The following is a 14,959-nucleotide window of genomic DNA, read 5'->3' on the forward strand; positions in this document are numbered from 1 at the left end:
TTGGTGCTACTGTATCCTGTGCAAGCCTCTTCACCTCAGGATAACAGCTACAGCTTAACATCCTTCTGAATCTACTTATCGTACTTACCTCTTGGTCTCCCACTGCGATTTTATAAATTTTACTACTTTCCAATACAAACTGGCGACCTCTTGATGTCTCGGGATATGTCCTATCAACAGATTCCTTCTTTTAGTCGAATTGTGCCATAGATTTCTTATCTCTCCTATTGTCTTCCTGTGTAAAGCGTTTATCGTCCATGTTTCATTAAATCTATATTCAATGTTTACAAATTTCTCTTCATCAGAAATGATTTTCTTGCTGTTGCCGGTCTACATTTTATATCCTGTCTATTTCGAACATCATCAGTTATTTTTTTGCCCAAATAGCAAAACTCATCTACTACTTTTAGTGTCTCGTTTCCTAATCCAATTCCCTTGGCGTCACCTTACTGAATCTTACTACGTTCCATTATCTTTGTTTTGCTTTTGTTCATGTTCATCTTATATCCTTCTTTCAAGATACTGTCCATTTCGTTCAACTGCTCTCCCAAGTCCTTTGCTGTCTCTGACAGAATTAAAATGTCATTGGCAAATCTCAGAGTTTTTATTTCTTCTCCCTGAACTTCAATTCCTACTGCAAATTTTTCTTTGGTTTCCTTTACTGCTTACTTGATGTACAGATTGAATAACAATGGGGGCAGGCCGTAGCACTGTCTCACTTCCTTCTCAACCACTGCTTCCCCTTCTTGCCTCTCACCACTCAGAACTGCTGTGTGGTTTTTGCACAAGTTGAAAACGGCCTTTCGGTTTCTGTATTTTACACCTGACTCCTTCAGAATTTCAAACAAAGTATTCCCCTCAACATTATCAAAAGCTTTTTCTGTGTCTACAAATGCTGGAAACGTACGTTTGCCTTTCGTTAGCCTATCTTCTAAGGTAAGTCATAGGGTCAGTTTTACCTCGTGTGTCCCTATACGAGGTGCATTCAAATTCTAAGGCCTCCGATTTATTTTCTAATTAACTACTCACCCGAAATCGATGAAACTGGCGTTGCTTCTCGACGTAATCGCCCTGCAGACGTACACATTTTTCACAACGCTGACGCCATGATTCCATGGCAGCGGCGAAGGCTTCTTTAGGAGTCTGTTTTGACCACTGGAAAATCGGTGAGACAATAGCAGCACGACTGGTGAATGTGCGGCCACGGAGAGTGTCTTTCATTGTTGGAAAAAGCCAAAAGTCACTAGGAGCCAGGTCAGGTGAGTAGGGAGCATGAGGAATCACTTCAAAGTTGCTATCACGAAGAAACTGTTGCGTAACGTTAGCTCGATGTGTGGATGCGCTGTCATGGTGAAGCAGCACACGTGCAGCCCTTCCCGGACGTTTTTGTTGCAGTGCAGGAAGGAATTTGTTCTTCAAAACATTTTCGTAGGATGCACCTATTACCGTAGTGCCCTTTGGAATGCAATGGGTAAGGATTAAGCCCTCGCTGTCCCAGAACATGGACACCATCATTTTTTCAGCACTGGCGGTTACCCGAAATTTTTTTGGAGGTGGTGAATCTGTGTGCTTCCATTTAGGTGACTGGCGCTTTGTTTCTGGATTGAAAAATGGCATCCACATCTCATCCATTGTCACAACCGACGAAAAGAAAGTCCCATTCATGCTGTCGTTGCGCGTCAACATTCCTTGGCAACATGCCACATAGGCAGCCATGTGGTCGTCCTTCAGCATTCGTGGCACGCACCTGGATGACACTTTTCGCATTTTCAGGTCGTCATGCAGGATTGTGTGCACAGATCCCACAGAAATGCCAACTCTGGAGGCGATCTGTTCAACAGTCATTCGGCGATCCCCCAAAACAATTCTCTCCACTTTCTCGATCATGTCGTCAGACCGGCTTGTGCGAGCCCGAGGTTGTTTCGGTTTGTTGTCACACGATGTTCTGCCTTCATTAAACTGTTGCATCATGAACGCACTTTCTACACATCCATAAGTCCATCACCACATGTCTCCTTCAACTGTCGATGAATTTAAATTGGTTTCACACCACGCAAATTCAGAAAACGAATGATTGCACGCTGTTCAAGTAAGGAAAACGTCGCCATTTTAAGTATTTAAAACAGTTCTCATTCTCGCCGCTGGCGGTAAAATTCCATCTGCCATACGGTGCTGCCATCTCTGGGACGTATTGACAATGAATGCGGACTCATTTTAAAACAATGCGCATGTTTCTATCTCTTTCCAGTCCGGAGAAAAAATATCGGAGGCCTTAGAACTTGAATGCACCTCATATTTCTCTGAAGCGCAAACTGGTCTTCCCCGAGGTCGGCTTCTACCAATTTTTTTCCATTCTTCTTTGCATACCTGATCAATAAATCAGTTCCACAGATTCCTTACGACATGTTGCATGTAGTTTACGACATGTTGCATGTAGTTACGACCTGTACTTAAAATTAGCGTCAACACAAATGAAACTTCATTCTCGCAAGTGCACACTCGTGCATTTTCGGAAATCAGCGACTGTTGGCTGGCTCTGAGCACTATGCGACTTAACTTCTGAGGTCATCAGTCGCCTAGAACTTAGAACTAATTAAACCTAACTAACCTAAGGACATCACACACATCCATGCCCGAGGCAGGATTCGAACCTGTGACCGTAGCGTCATCAACTGTCTCCGAACAACAATTCGATACTTTGCAGCACCAACACTTTATGTCATTCATAATTTTCATTCATTTGTAGATAACGTTTTACCAATATTCGTGTACATTTTGTTACTATTTTTCTTTATTTCCGATTTCGTACTGAATGTGACCCATTTCTACACGTGTAATGTAATCTGTGAAGATATTTTATGGTTACTGGTCTATATAATGGGTCGATAGAGTTGTCATGATGGGATAGGTAAAGCTGGAGGAGAGCACCTCAATGTTTGGGAGGTAAAAGCGAGCCATTGGCGAAGGTGGAAGACACGTGTCGAGGAAGGAGGGTGAAGCACCAGTCAGTGCCTGCCACCACAGTAACAAACCTCAGATCGAATACCAGGCTCAAATCAGCACAAATCCATAGAAATATTGACTGGGATGGTCGCTGCCTCCGGCAGTGAATATGCGATATGTGTAAACGGTGCTCCATGGCAACTGTTAATTATAACAAGAGTCATGTGTGCTCCTTGTAGATTCTGAGGCTGAAACTACTCAACATTTCGCGAAACCGAAGCTACGCCTTTGCCGCCAGGCAGTGTACTCTTTTCTTTGGAATTGTAAATCACATGGGCCAGCATTTACTATGTATTATTTTATCAAAATAATTTCATTTACAAGTGCATGCGGATTGTTATTTGGCCCAAGTCATCCTGTCTATAGTTGTCCTAAAACTTACCGTAGTGTCGTAATTTTAAAGAGGAAACTGTCTTATTTTCTCATCAAAGCCTGTCAGAAATTTGTGTTGTCTTGAAAAACCACTGAATGATTTAGTCTGGTTAAAAAGGGTCGAAAAATTGCCTGCTGCGTAATATAATAGAATAAATTTATCATGAAAAGTCAACCAGTAATCTAAAAGCAAATTAATCTGATAGCGCTTAACAAACTTCTAAGAGAAAATATTATTATCTTTTTCTTGCGTTTCATTGTTTCTAGAGTGTAGCGCGTGTACGTTCATTTATGGGTACGTGCAATTATTATGAGACGTATACGTAAAGAAAGTAGGACTGGAGGTTAGTTTCCTTGTTTACTTTAGATGTAGCTTAGCTCAGAGACAGAGTATTTTCGTAATAGTTAATGTGAGTGAGTCATCTGCTCCTTAGTATCTCACAGTGAAGTATACAATCAATGTTACGCAAAAAAGTTGGTTCAATAGTTTTCTCATGAAACAGTTAATGCAGACAGTTAACAACAATTCAAATCTTCGATGCAATTGCTGCAATTTCTTTGATCATTAAATTGTACGTACGAATGGTAATGACGACTGTAATTCTACACTGAAGCGCCAAAGAAACTGGCATAGTCATGCGTATTCAATTACAGAGATACGTAAACAGGCAAAATACGGTGCTGTGGTCGGCAACGGCTATATAACACAATAAGTGTCTGGCGCAGTTGTCAGATCGGTTACTGCTGCTACAATGGCAGCTTATCAAGATTTAAGTGAGTTTGAACGTGGTGCTATAGTCGGCAAAGAATCTCCGAGGTAGCGATGAAGGGAAGATTTTCCCGTACGACCATTTCACGAGTTTATCAAAACTAGACATGATTGTCTCAATGGGATTTCCGCGATCGTTTATTAAATAAAAATATGGAATTTCAGTCTTTGATCGCTATTTTTTATTTTTAATGGCCGGTTTCGGGCTAGCTGCCCATCTTCAGATCTGTTAGACAAAGTTAAAAAATATAATTAACAAGAGAGATACAGTAAGTGCAATTATTATGAGACGTATACGTAAAGAAAGTAGGACTGGAGGTTAGTTTCCTTGTTTACTTTAGATGTAGCTTAGCTCAGAGACAGAGTTAGTTTACAAAAAGAAATTTTGAAACGTATTAAATACCAACATACCATATATTGCAGTTACTGAGTAACTTCTCAGTACAGAACAATCGGTTCGCTGTCATAACTAAAGTAAATTTCAATCTGTTAAAACCCTGTATCGCAGTTTTAGAGAAACCTGATTGGTAACAGTAAAAAGTGCCCTCTACCTATAAGAATTGAGCATATGTTGTTATTTCACCCTACATATTAATGGCGAATATACTTTTTAATAAAACAATTTTTGAAGTAATAACATAGGAATAATCTTTTTTGAATGGACCATGAACGGAAAAATTTACATTAATTTAAAATTTCTTTATAAAAAAAACAAAATATAATTAAAATGTAGATATTCTTTCGAAAATGTGCGCTTCCTCTTCTTTGTTTTGATTAGTGGTGGAGAGGATTTCCCTACGTCAGAACGTATATAACGTGACGCCAAGTCCTCTTCCGCCGCGCCCAATTCACCTCGCCGCCAGTACGCCGAGGGCCGTTCCGCTGCAGCTGATTCTTACTGGAGCGTCCTGTTGGATTCAAGAGTAAGCCTAAAACAGATCTTTAAAAATCTCATAACAACTCCTGTGCATAAAATCACTTTGCTCATTACGTAGTAGGCCTGGGGTTTTTCTTTGATGAGCGTGTATTTCAATCTCTTCGAGCACGTTGAGATAGAGACTTTTTGGAAATTTATGTAGCAGTTGAATAGGTGGAGGAGTGCTGAATGGGTAACGGTTGGTTGGTTGGTTGGTTTGGGGGAAGAGACCAAACAGCGAGTTCATCAGTCTCATCGGATTAGGGAATGACGGGGAAGGAAGTCGGCCGTACCCTTTCAGAGGAACCATCCCGACATTTGCCTGGAGCGATTTAGGAAAATCACGGAAAACCTAAATCAGGATGGCCGGACACGGGATTGAACCGTCGTCCTCCCGAATGCGAGTCCAGTGTGTTAACCACTGCGCCACCTCGCTCGGTTTTATGTAGCACCTCCATTTGTTCATTTATATTACTCACTTCATGTTTACTATCTTCTACATGTGCTCCAAATGCTGTCCGACTGCTATGACTGCAATGTTCCCTGTATCGAATTTCAAAATTCCGCCCTGTCTGTCCTACATAATAACTGTCACTTTCAGCACATTTTAACTTGTATACTCCGGAATTGTTGTATTTCATTTGTTTTGTCGTTGCTGGTTTATGTCTTAGTCTATGTGCCATTTGCCCTTCATTCTGGAATGCCACAGCGATGTTTTTTCGAAAGCATTTGGCAATTCTTTCCGACACACGCCCTTTGTATGTCAGGGTGACGAACTTCTTAACTCTAATTTTCCTAGAATCGTTACTGATACCCACGGACTTGTTTTTGATCTTGTTAAACATAAAAAAAATGGTTCAAATGGCTCTGAGCACTATGGGACTTCACATCTATGGTCACCAGTCCCCTAGAACTTAGAACTACTTAAACCTAACTAACATAAGGACATCACACAACACCTAGTCATCACGAGGCTGTTAAACATACGTGTAACATCTTGTGTCCTGTATCCATTAGCTGCTGCTACTTGCTTAATAATACCTAGTTCTTTCTGCAACTCATCTTCCTTTAGTGGCAATCTCAGGGCTCTGTTGCACATTGCATGAAAGTACGCTCTTTTATGCTGTGTCGGGTGATGCGACGTCGCTTCTATGATGTTGTCGGAGCAAGTGTCTTTTCTATAGACACTTGTCTTGTTAATTATATTTTTAACTTTGTCTAACAGATCTGAAGATGGGCAGCTAGCCCGAAACCAGTCATTGAAAATGAAAAATAGCGATCAAAGACTGAAATGCCATATTTTTATTTCACGAGTGTACCGTGAATATCAGGAATCCGGTAAAACATCAAATCTCTGACATCGGTGCGGCCGGAAAAGCATCCTGCAAGAACGGGACCAACGACGACTGAAGAGAGTCGTTCGACAGAAGTACAACCCTTCAGCAGATTGCTGCAGATTTCAGTGCTGGGCTATCAACACGTGTCAGCGTGCGAACCATTCAACGAAATATCATCAATATGGGCTTTCGGAGCCGAAGGCCCACTCGAGTACCTTTGATGACTGCATGATACAAAGCTTTACGCCTCGCCTGGCTCCGTCAACACCGATAATGGAATGTTGATGACTGGAAATAGCGTTGCCTGTTCGGACGAGTCTTCCTTTCAAATTGTATCCAGTGGATGGACGTGTAAGGCTTTGGTGAAAACCTCATGAATCCATGGACCCTGCATGTCAGCAGCGGACTGCCCTCCGGAGTGGCCGAGCGGTTCTAGGCACTACAGTCTGGAATCGCACGACCGCTACGGTCGCAGGTTCGAATCCTGCCTCGGGCATGGATGTGTGTGACGTCCTTAGGTTAGTTAGGTTTAAGTAGTTCTAAGTTCAAGTGGACTGATGACCTCAGATGTTAAGTCCCATAGTGCTCAGAGCCATTTGAACCAGCAGCGGACTGTTCAAGCTGGTGGAGGCTCCGTAATGGTGTGTGGCGTGTGCAGTTGGAGTGATATGGGACACCTGATACGTCTAGATATAACTGACAGGTGACACGTACGTAAGCACCATGTCTGATCACCTGCATCCATTCATGTCCGGTTTGCCTTTCGACGAACTTGGGCAATTCCTGCAGGACAATACGACACCCCACACGCCCAGAATTCCTACAGAGACGCTCCAGGAACACTCTTCTGAGTTTAAACACTTCCGCTGGCCACCAAACTCCCCAGACATGAACACTATTGAGCGTATCTGGGATGCCTTGCAACGTGCTGTTCAGATGAGATCTCGACCCCCTCCCCCCCACGTACTTTTGCGAATTTATGGACAGGCATGCAAGATTCCTGGTGTGAATTCCCTCCAGTGCAACTTCAGGCATTAGTCGAGTCGATGCTCCGTCGTGTTGCGGCACTTGTGCGTGCTCGCGGGAGCCGTACACGATATTAGGTAGGTTTACCAGGTTGGTTTTTTTTTTTTTTTTTTTTTTTTTTTTTTTTTTTTTTTTTTTTTTTTTTTTTTTTTTTTTTTTTGCTCTTGAGTGTATATCGCTACATGTTTTGGGGAAGAGCTGAGTCCGATTATCCACATTAACCATTTGTAATACAATCACGGTGAAACGTTCTGTAAAAGTATTGTTGTGTGAATGAGAAGGGATGTTATAACTTGCCTTATAAATTAGTAAGTCAACTGCATTTTTTTACTGTAACAGTTGTGATCCCAATGTGTGTCTTTACTTTAGTCACCGTAATTTACCGGAACGGATTTCCTGTAAATTCTTACCAAAACATGTGACTGTTTTCTGCAGTTAAGTGACTGGCTACCTCAGCGCTATGTCCTCGGATGCTGTATCCTCTTCTCAAACTCTGGATTCCTCTTTCCAGTTCCGGTGTCAGTAGTAAATGGCACCCCTGTGGTAACGCAGTTCTGCCTGCCAGCTCCCAGTTACAATGTTTAGTAAGTTACCCCTTGTACAAAACAAAATAAACGTCACACACACTGATTAATCCATGCAGGACGGGAGAACGGTGCAACAGCGGGAAACAAAAACATATTTAAAATCAGGTGTTTTCCTTTTATTGTGAAACAACAATCATAGTAGTTGATTCTGTATATTTACATTTCTCCGTTATATACATATATTTTAATGAACAGTGAAGTAAATTTAAAATAGCAATTACACTAGTGTTTTGTCATCCAACAACCTCTGAAGTTGTACGGCGCATCCCTGCAAGTTTAGATTTAAACGTTATACAAAACGAACAGATACAATAAATTTGCATTGAGTAATTTAACAGACAGTGTAAACACTAGCCATTCCTGTTAAGGAAATACACGATCGTATCGAATTTCTGACAAGATGTTTAATTGACAATACTCATATACGACATCTAACATAGCACACTTTTTATTTCCCATCTGTAACAACGCTCAACAGTAAATCTCCCTTCACCTTACCTATATAGTATATCGTTGCATTAGTCGGTTTCACAACTTTGGCCAAATGTACGTGGTAATCTAATAGCTATAGCAACGGCTTTCTACCTGAGGGTCCGTAAAGCGAGTTTCATCACTCGGGCACCACACTTGACACCAGTGTAACAGGCAAGAGAAATGGTGTTGCTCTGAGCCCAACTGATTACTATCGTTGTAGACAGTCACAACCCTGTAACAGACGTCACTTTGATGACGCACAAAAATCGAGAATCATTTTCTTTTTCCCTTGTACATTAATTCAAACCAACCACAAGCTCTAAATATTTTTTTATACTTTTTCTTTACAGCTACCAAAACATTTACTGACATTTTTCTCCATCTTGTGGCCACACATCTATGAATCGTCCATGAAAGTAGTTGGAAACGCCGGCGGCGGCATTTCCACGTGTCCGACGCGGCGCTTTCCCGCCCAGTACCTGCTTTCAGGCAGTCAACATTGCTCTACATTTAACAGACTAGCAATCTAAACGATTCTACGTAAACTACATCGTCACTACGCAAATTCTCCGTCGCCAGAAGAGTCTTCTGGCAGGCACTGCTGCTGTGTTTGCAAGTAACAAAGAGATTAACGCCGTAGCACTCTCACACGATGCATAAAGAATTAATTTCTTTTCCCCGCCGTTGTGGAAAGGTTGTCTCGCACGGCAAGTATTCCGTCGCCCTGGCAATTTTTTGCGCGATTCTGGCTACTCGTTCTTCGGAAATGAGTAGGGCGTTTGAAAAATTTTTCCACGATAAAAACAAAAAACACAGGAAGCGTGAGGTCTATCAAGATTCGTGGTCCGAAACAAAGAAAATAGGAGTCATCTCAGAGACACGAGACTGTAGCTCTTTGGCTTCCTAAAGCTATTCCTCTGTCTCCCCGTACAGGAGACATGCATCTAGCTCCGCTACGGGCCCGGCACGCCTGCGGAATAAAGTGTAACCTAAGTTCCCTGAATAGTGCGTTTCCCCCTAAAGTTCCCGATGGTATGCGATAGGATTGGGAGGCGTTGGGGTGGGACGTTCGCATTCCCTTACCGCCAAAAACAAAGTCGCTGCCAAGACAGCGGGAGGTGCTCTCACGCCACCGTGGGAAATGGTACGACAACCAGCGTCGAGTTTCCACTCGGTAGCGGAAGTGCTGTGCGTCCCATCCTAGAAAGCAGTGCGCCTGCTTCACTAACGCCTAAATCCCCTCACAGCGCCAGGACAACGTAGCCCAATAATAAAAAAAAAAGAATTCTACAAAAATAAGTAACAGTTTCGCGATATTATTTTCTCCTTAAAACTAGTGATAATAACCGCGATTTCATTACACCCTATGCATTCTCCCTGTCTCTCCTCGTGTAGGCCAGCCACGAAATAACAATACATTAGTAATATTCTTAAAGATTAACAACAACTCTGACGCATCAATTCTCATACAAAATTAACTTAAACTAGTAGTGAAAAAATGAAGGAAAACCGACGTGAGCAGGTCCTCTGCAGCTACTGTACCCGGCGCGCTGATGCAGGCATCGGCTCCGATTTTCCAAACGCGCCGCTTGCGCGCCAACCTGCTTACGCTCCGAAAAGTCTACACAATTACGCCTACTTACTAGTGACTGCCTTTCGCACTATAAGGTCACAACAGATTTCTCTGTAGTAGTCTGACAGCGTGACGGCGACTGCGATGCGGAGGATATATCACTGCTTGCTCAGTGAAAGACACAGTTCTCGTCACGTAATGTGATATCGATTACTTCCCCTCGCTTGGAGGGAGTATTCCAGAGACTGAGAACTAGGGCGGACTAGTGCTGAAAATAACTCACTCGAAGGAATCACAGCGAAACACACTCTTTCTTGTACCACAAAAGAAAAAAAAAAAAAGGAAAGAAACGAAAACGGTTGCTCGCTATATAACTCGCATAGCTATTAAGTACAGATCACGCTTCTCCTACCGGTAATCTGAGTCCTGCTTGGTTTCTTTATTTATTTATTTATTAATTTTACATAGTCCTGTCTTCCTCCCCTTGGAGACGAGACGCAGTGGCCTCGGTGCGGACGCGACACTTCCGAGTCCAGCAGACGGCCCGGCGTCCACACGATCGCCCACACCTCAGAGTCCCAGGAGCCGACCGGAGGCGCGCACCTGCTGCTTAGCTCTGGAAGCTGGCCTGGCGTCCGGCGAGCGGTCCTCGGTGCGCACAGCGGGCGTGGTGCTGGTGGAGGTGATGGCGGCACCGCAGCGGCCCCTGCCGCCGTTCTTCGCACAGCCATCGGGTGCAGCAAGCCGCGGCGGCTGCCGACTCGTAAGCGACGCCGAGGTGTCCGCAATGTCGCCTGTTCGCTCCAGGCCGTCGCCCTGCAACACAGAGGCAACAGTTCCGTCACACGCGGAGGAAATGCTGATCAGAGACGCAATTGCTAACATAGATGCGTCACAATCCTTATGCACTGGAACCCAAACATTTACACGTAGCAATAACTTTATCTTGGAACTCTTTCAGTTGGCCCCTGTTTGCATAGAAAAACAACAATATGGGAATTGTGAATCCGCCTTGATGCAAAACATTTTTTATTATTTGTTTACTTCTATATTCCCCAGACTAATTTCAGCGACAAATATCGACATCATCAGTGGGTTCTTTAAATCTAAGACATGCAGAAAACAGCATAGTTATACTAACACTATAACGCATTATTATATTTTTACTGTTTGTTTTTTGAGTATACTTTTCTGTGGATACTTTCGTACTACCCTATTTATTGCACGTTACAACATGTTGTATAACACTGAAATACGTTCAAATGGCTCTGAGCACTATGGGACTTAACTGCTGAGGTCATCAGTCCCCTAGAACTTAAACCTAACTAACCTACGGACAGCACACACATCCATGCCCGAGGCAGGATTCGAACCTGCGAGCGTAGCGGTCGCGCGTTGCCAGACTGTAGCGCCTAGAACGCTCGGCCACTCCGGCCGGCTGAAATACGTAAGTTCACCTTTTAGTACTTGTTTACTAACAGCCGCTCACACACTTGCAGATGACATGACGTATGCACAGAAAAACGGCAACAGAAAAAGCACAGAAAATACGCCGCAAGCAGCGACAGCTCTTAAAAACATTCTATAACGTACAATAAATAAGGTAGTACGAAAGTATCCACAGAACACTATATTTAAAAAACCAAAGAGTACAAATGTAATAAATTTTCCAAATTTGGAAATTTATGGTAAGGTCTTATGGGACCAAACTGCTGAGGTCATCGGTCCCTAAGCTTACACACTACTTATTCTAAATTAAACTAACTTACGCTAAGGACACACACACACACACACACACACACACACACACACACACACACACACACACACCTGAGGCCACGCGGCTAAAAATGTAATACCATGTCGCAGTGTGTGTATAACTGTACTACTATTTTCTGCATGTTTCAGATTTAAAGAATCCACTGATGACGACGATATTTGTCGCTGGAACTAATTTGAGAAATAAATAAGTAAACGAATAACAAAAAGTGTTTTGCATCAAGACGGACTCACAATTCCCATATTGTTGTTATTTACACGTAGCGTTGTAGGGTAGTTAACTGCTGTTCTGCTTGGCACAACCACATCGTTTAAATACCTAGATCTAACATTGCTAATCGATATGAAACAGAACGAGCACGTAAGTCGACAGCAGGTAAGGTGAAAGGCCGCCTTGAGTTTACTAGGAAAATTAGAGGAATAGTGCAGCTCACTTGTGAAAGAGACAGTGTACAGGAAACTTGCCTGCTACTCGAATGTTTCTGGGATCCTCACCACGTTGGATTAAAGAAAGACACAGAAGCAACTGAGAAGTGTACTGCTAGATCTGGTAGGGGTAGGTTCGACCAACACGTGACGGAGATCCTTCGTGAGATAATCCCTGGAAAGAAGACTTTTTTTCCGGGAAACGCTGTTGAGAAAATCTGGGGAACCAAAGTACATCACGCGTAAGGACTTCGAAGAAAAGATAAGAGAAATTAGGTGTCGTACGGAAACATTCAGGCAGTCCCTTGCTACATTTTCGAGAGGAAAGGGGAAACGGAATGACAGCTGTGGTATAAGGTATCCTCTACCACGCGCCATGTAGTGGCCTGCGGAGTATGTACATTTAGAGTAAATATCTAGGAGTACCGCTGTACACAATATGAAATGGTACAAGGTGTTCGAAATTCTGACGGAAATAGGACTAAGCTGTAAAGACTGTAATGGCGTGTAGCCTGGAAACCAACATCTCGAAGTTGGTTCGCGTGCTAATGTCAGTTGTCCTCGTGCTAATGAGACAATCTATGGAAAACAGTCTAAGGACGGCCAAATCAGGAGTAAGCGACAAGGCGCACCCGGATACGGAAGGCTCGTACACACTGCAAAGCAAATTGTGCGGCGGTAGGCATGTCTGATGACAGGCGCAAGTGTTTCGGAGCACACTGTTCACGGTACATTCTTGAACGTGTGGCTCCGAAAGAAACGATCTTGTGGGGAAATGGTCAGACGTACCATGTTTCTTGTTACACCAGGCTGAATGCGGCATCCGGATACACCATCATCCAGACGAAGGGCAGATCGAAAAATGCAACTATGGGGGCGGTGTTATGCTGTGGCTGGCATTGACGTTGTCCTCCAGAAGATCTGCAGCAGTAATCGAAGAAACCACGTCAGCTGCGGACTGCGTGAACATTATGAACATTATTTCCGGCCAACTGCAACTTTTCATGTAAGATGTCACCCCTAACCCTATGGAACACACCCATTACGCTGTCGGGCAGGCCCCTAATTTACAAGAACTGTGTGGCCTGTGGGTACACCTCTGGTGGAGCACACCTGCAGAAATCTATCAAGGACATCTCGAATTCGAACCCACGCCACTGGGGGCCGAACCGCACAATAACCCTAGGTTCGGTGTGGGCGGCGGTGGGGTGAGTGGACTGCTGTAGCCTGTTGTGGAGTTGTGTATCACTGAAGGCTACGTCGTTTCTAGGTCCCCAGTTCAATACATAGATACATACATACATACATACATACATACATACATTCATACATACAAGTCCAATGAACACGAGTCCGGAAACGTATACTTCCCGAGATAAACGTGTGTTTATAGAAAGGGCTGCGCGACGCTTGGTTGCGGATATTAGCACAGTCGTTGCATTGGCGTTCCGTCAAATGTGTCGGCAGGGTATTATGATGTCTTACTTACAATACTGTCTACCTACCATTAGGTAGTCTGCAGTCAAAATTGTGTGGTTCGAGTCGTGTTGTAGGGTGCGTTAGTTTTCGTCGTGTTTGCGTGTCTTATTGTGCAACACTGTCAACCCTGGGTACGTATCATGGTGTTTTACCTTCTTCCAAACGCTCATGCACTTATGTGTGTACTGTTATTGCGCTGTTTGTACTTATATTTACATTTTCTCTCTTTCACCACCTGCGAGCAATGTAAGCCTACTGCCGGACAAGTGAAATGGAAGATACGATATTCTGCTATGGTTAAGCAAATGGACGTGCCCTGCGAACCAGTGCCCTCTACGCTGAAAAATATCCACAGCGCAGTGTGCCTCTGATAAGCTGTTCGGCAGACTTTTCCAGCGTCTGAGGGGCGTATATACTCTTGCAATTCTGAGGACTGACAATGGAAGGCACCAGACAGTCCGTACACCTGACACGTGCTACGTTTGGTCGAAGTAACCACTAGGACACGTGTGCGATGATTAGCAGCAGCAGAAGGCGTGCCTCACTCTCTTATCTGGGGGGTACTTCATGAACAAGTGCTGTACCCGTATCATCTACAGTGCCTTCACACCCTAAGGCCACAGGATCATCATGGCAGACGGCCGTTCTGTCAATGGCTGTTGCAGAAGTGCGCCACAAATCCACTGTTCACATCAAGGATTTTATTTACCGACGAGGCTCGGTTCACAAAGAGATGGTGTTGCGAATTTCCATAACGACCACGTATGGATAGATGTAAATCCCCAAGCAATTCAGGAAAGGGGGCATCGACACCGACTCTCAGTCAACGAACAGGCAGGCATACTTGGCGATAAATAGGGCCATAGGTGCTATCACGAAGACTGGGGTGCATTATCTGGACTTTTGTATTGCCTACCTTGGTGGAGGCTGAGCCATTGCAGCAACGTGGTTCATGCATGATGGCGCACACTTTCGTCGCAATGTGCGCTAACTTCTCACGGAGACATTTCAGAACCGCTGGATCGATCGGGTGAACCCCACACCTTGGCCTGCTAGTTCCCCAGACCTCATTCGCCTAGACTTTTGGTTGGGGGAAGGTGGAGATTCAAATGGTTCAAATGGGTCTGAGCACTATGGGACTTAACATCTGAGGTCATCAAGCCCCTAGAACTTAGAACTACTTAAACCTAACTAACCTAAGGAAATCACACACAGCAA

The 14,959-nt window shown here is 43.8% G+C and overlaps 1 protein-coding gene across 1 annotated transcript in view; it reads right to left on the reverse strand.

Moving 5' to 3' along the window:
• Positions 1-8,104: 8,104 nt before the first annotated feature.
• The window catches only part of LOC124619184 (forkhead box protein O), a 671,328-nt gene continuing 664,473 nt past the window's right edge, over positions 8,105-14,959 (reverse strand). The window contains exon 4 of the mRNA XM_047145407.1: positions 8,105-10,873. The gene's annotated coding sequence lies outside the window, so the exon portion shown is untranslated. The remainder of the gene's footprint in view (positions 10,874-14,959) is intronic.

The sequence above is a fragment of the Schistocerca americana genome, chromosome 1, assembly GCF_021461395.2.
Source record: "Schistocerca americana isolate TAMUIC-IGC-003095 chromosome 1, iqSchAmer2.1, whole genome shotgun sequence".
In the NCBI taxonomy this organism is placed as follows: Eukaryota; Metazoa; Arthropoda; class Insecta; order Orthoptera; family Acrididae; genus Schistocerca; species Schistocerca americana.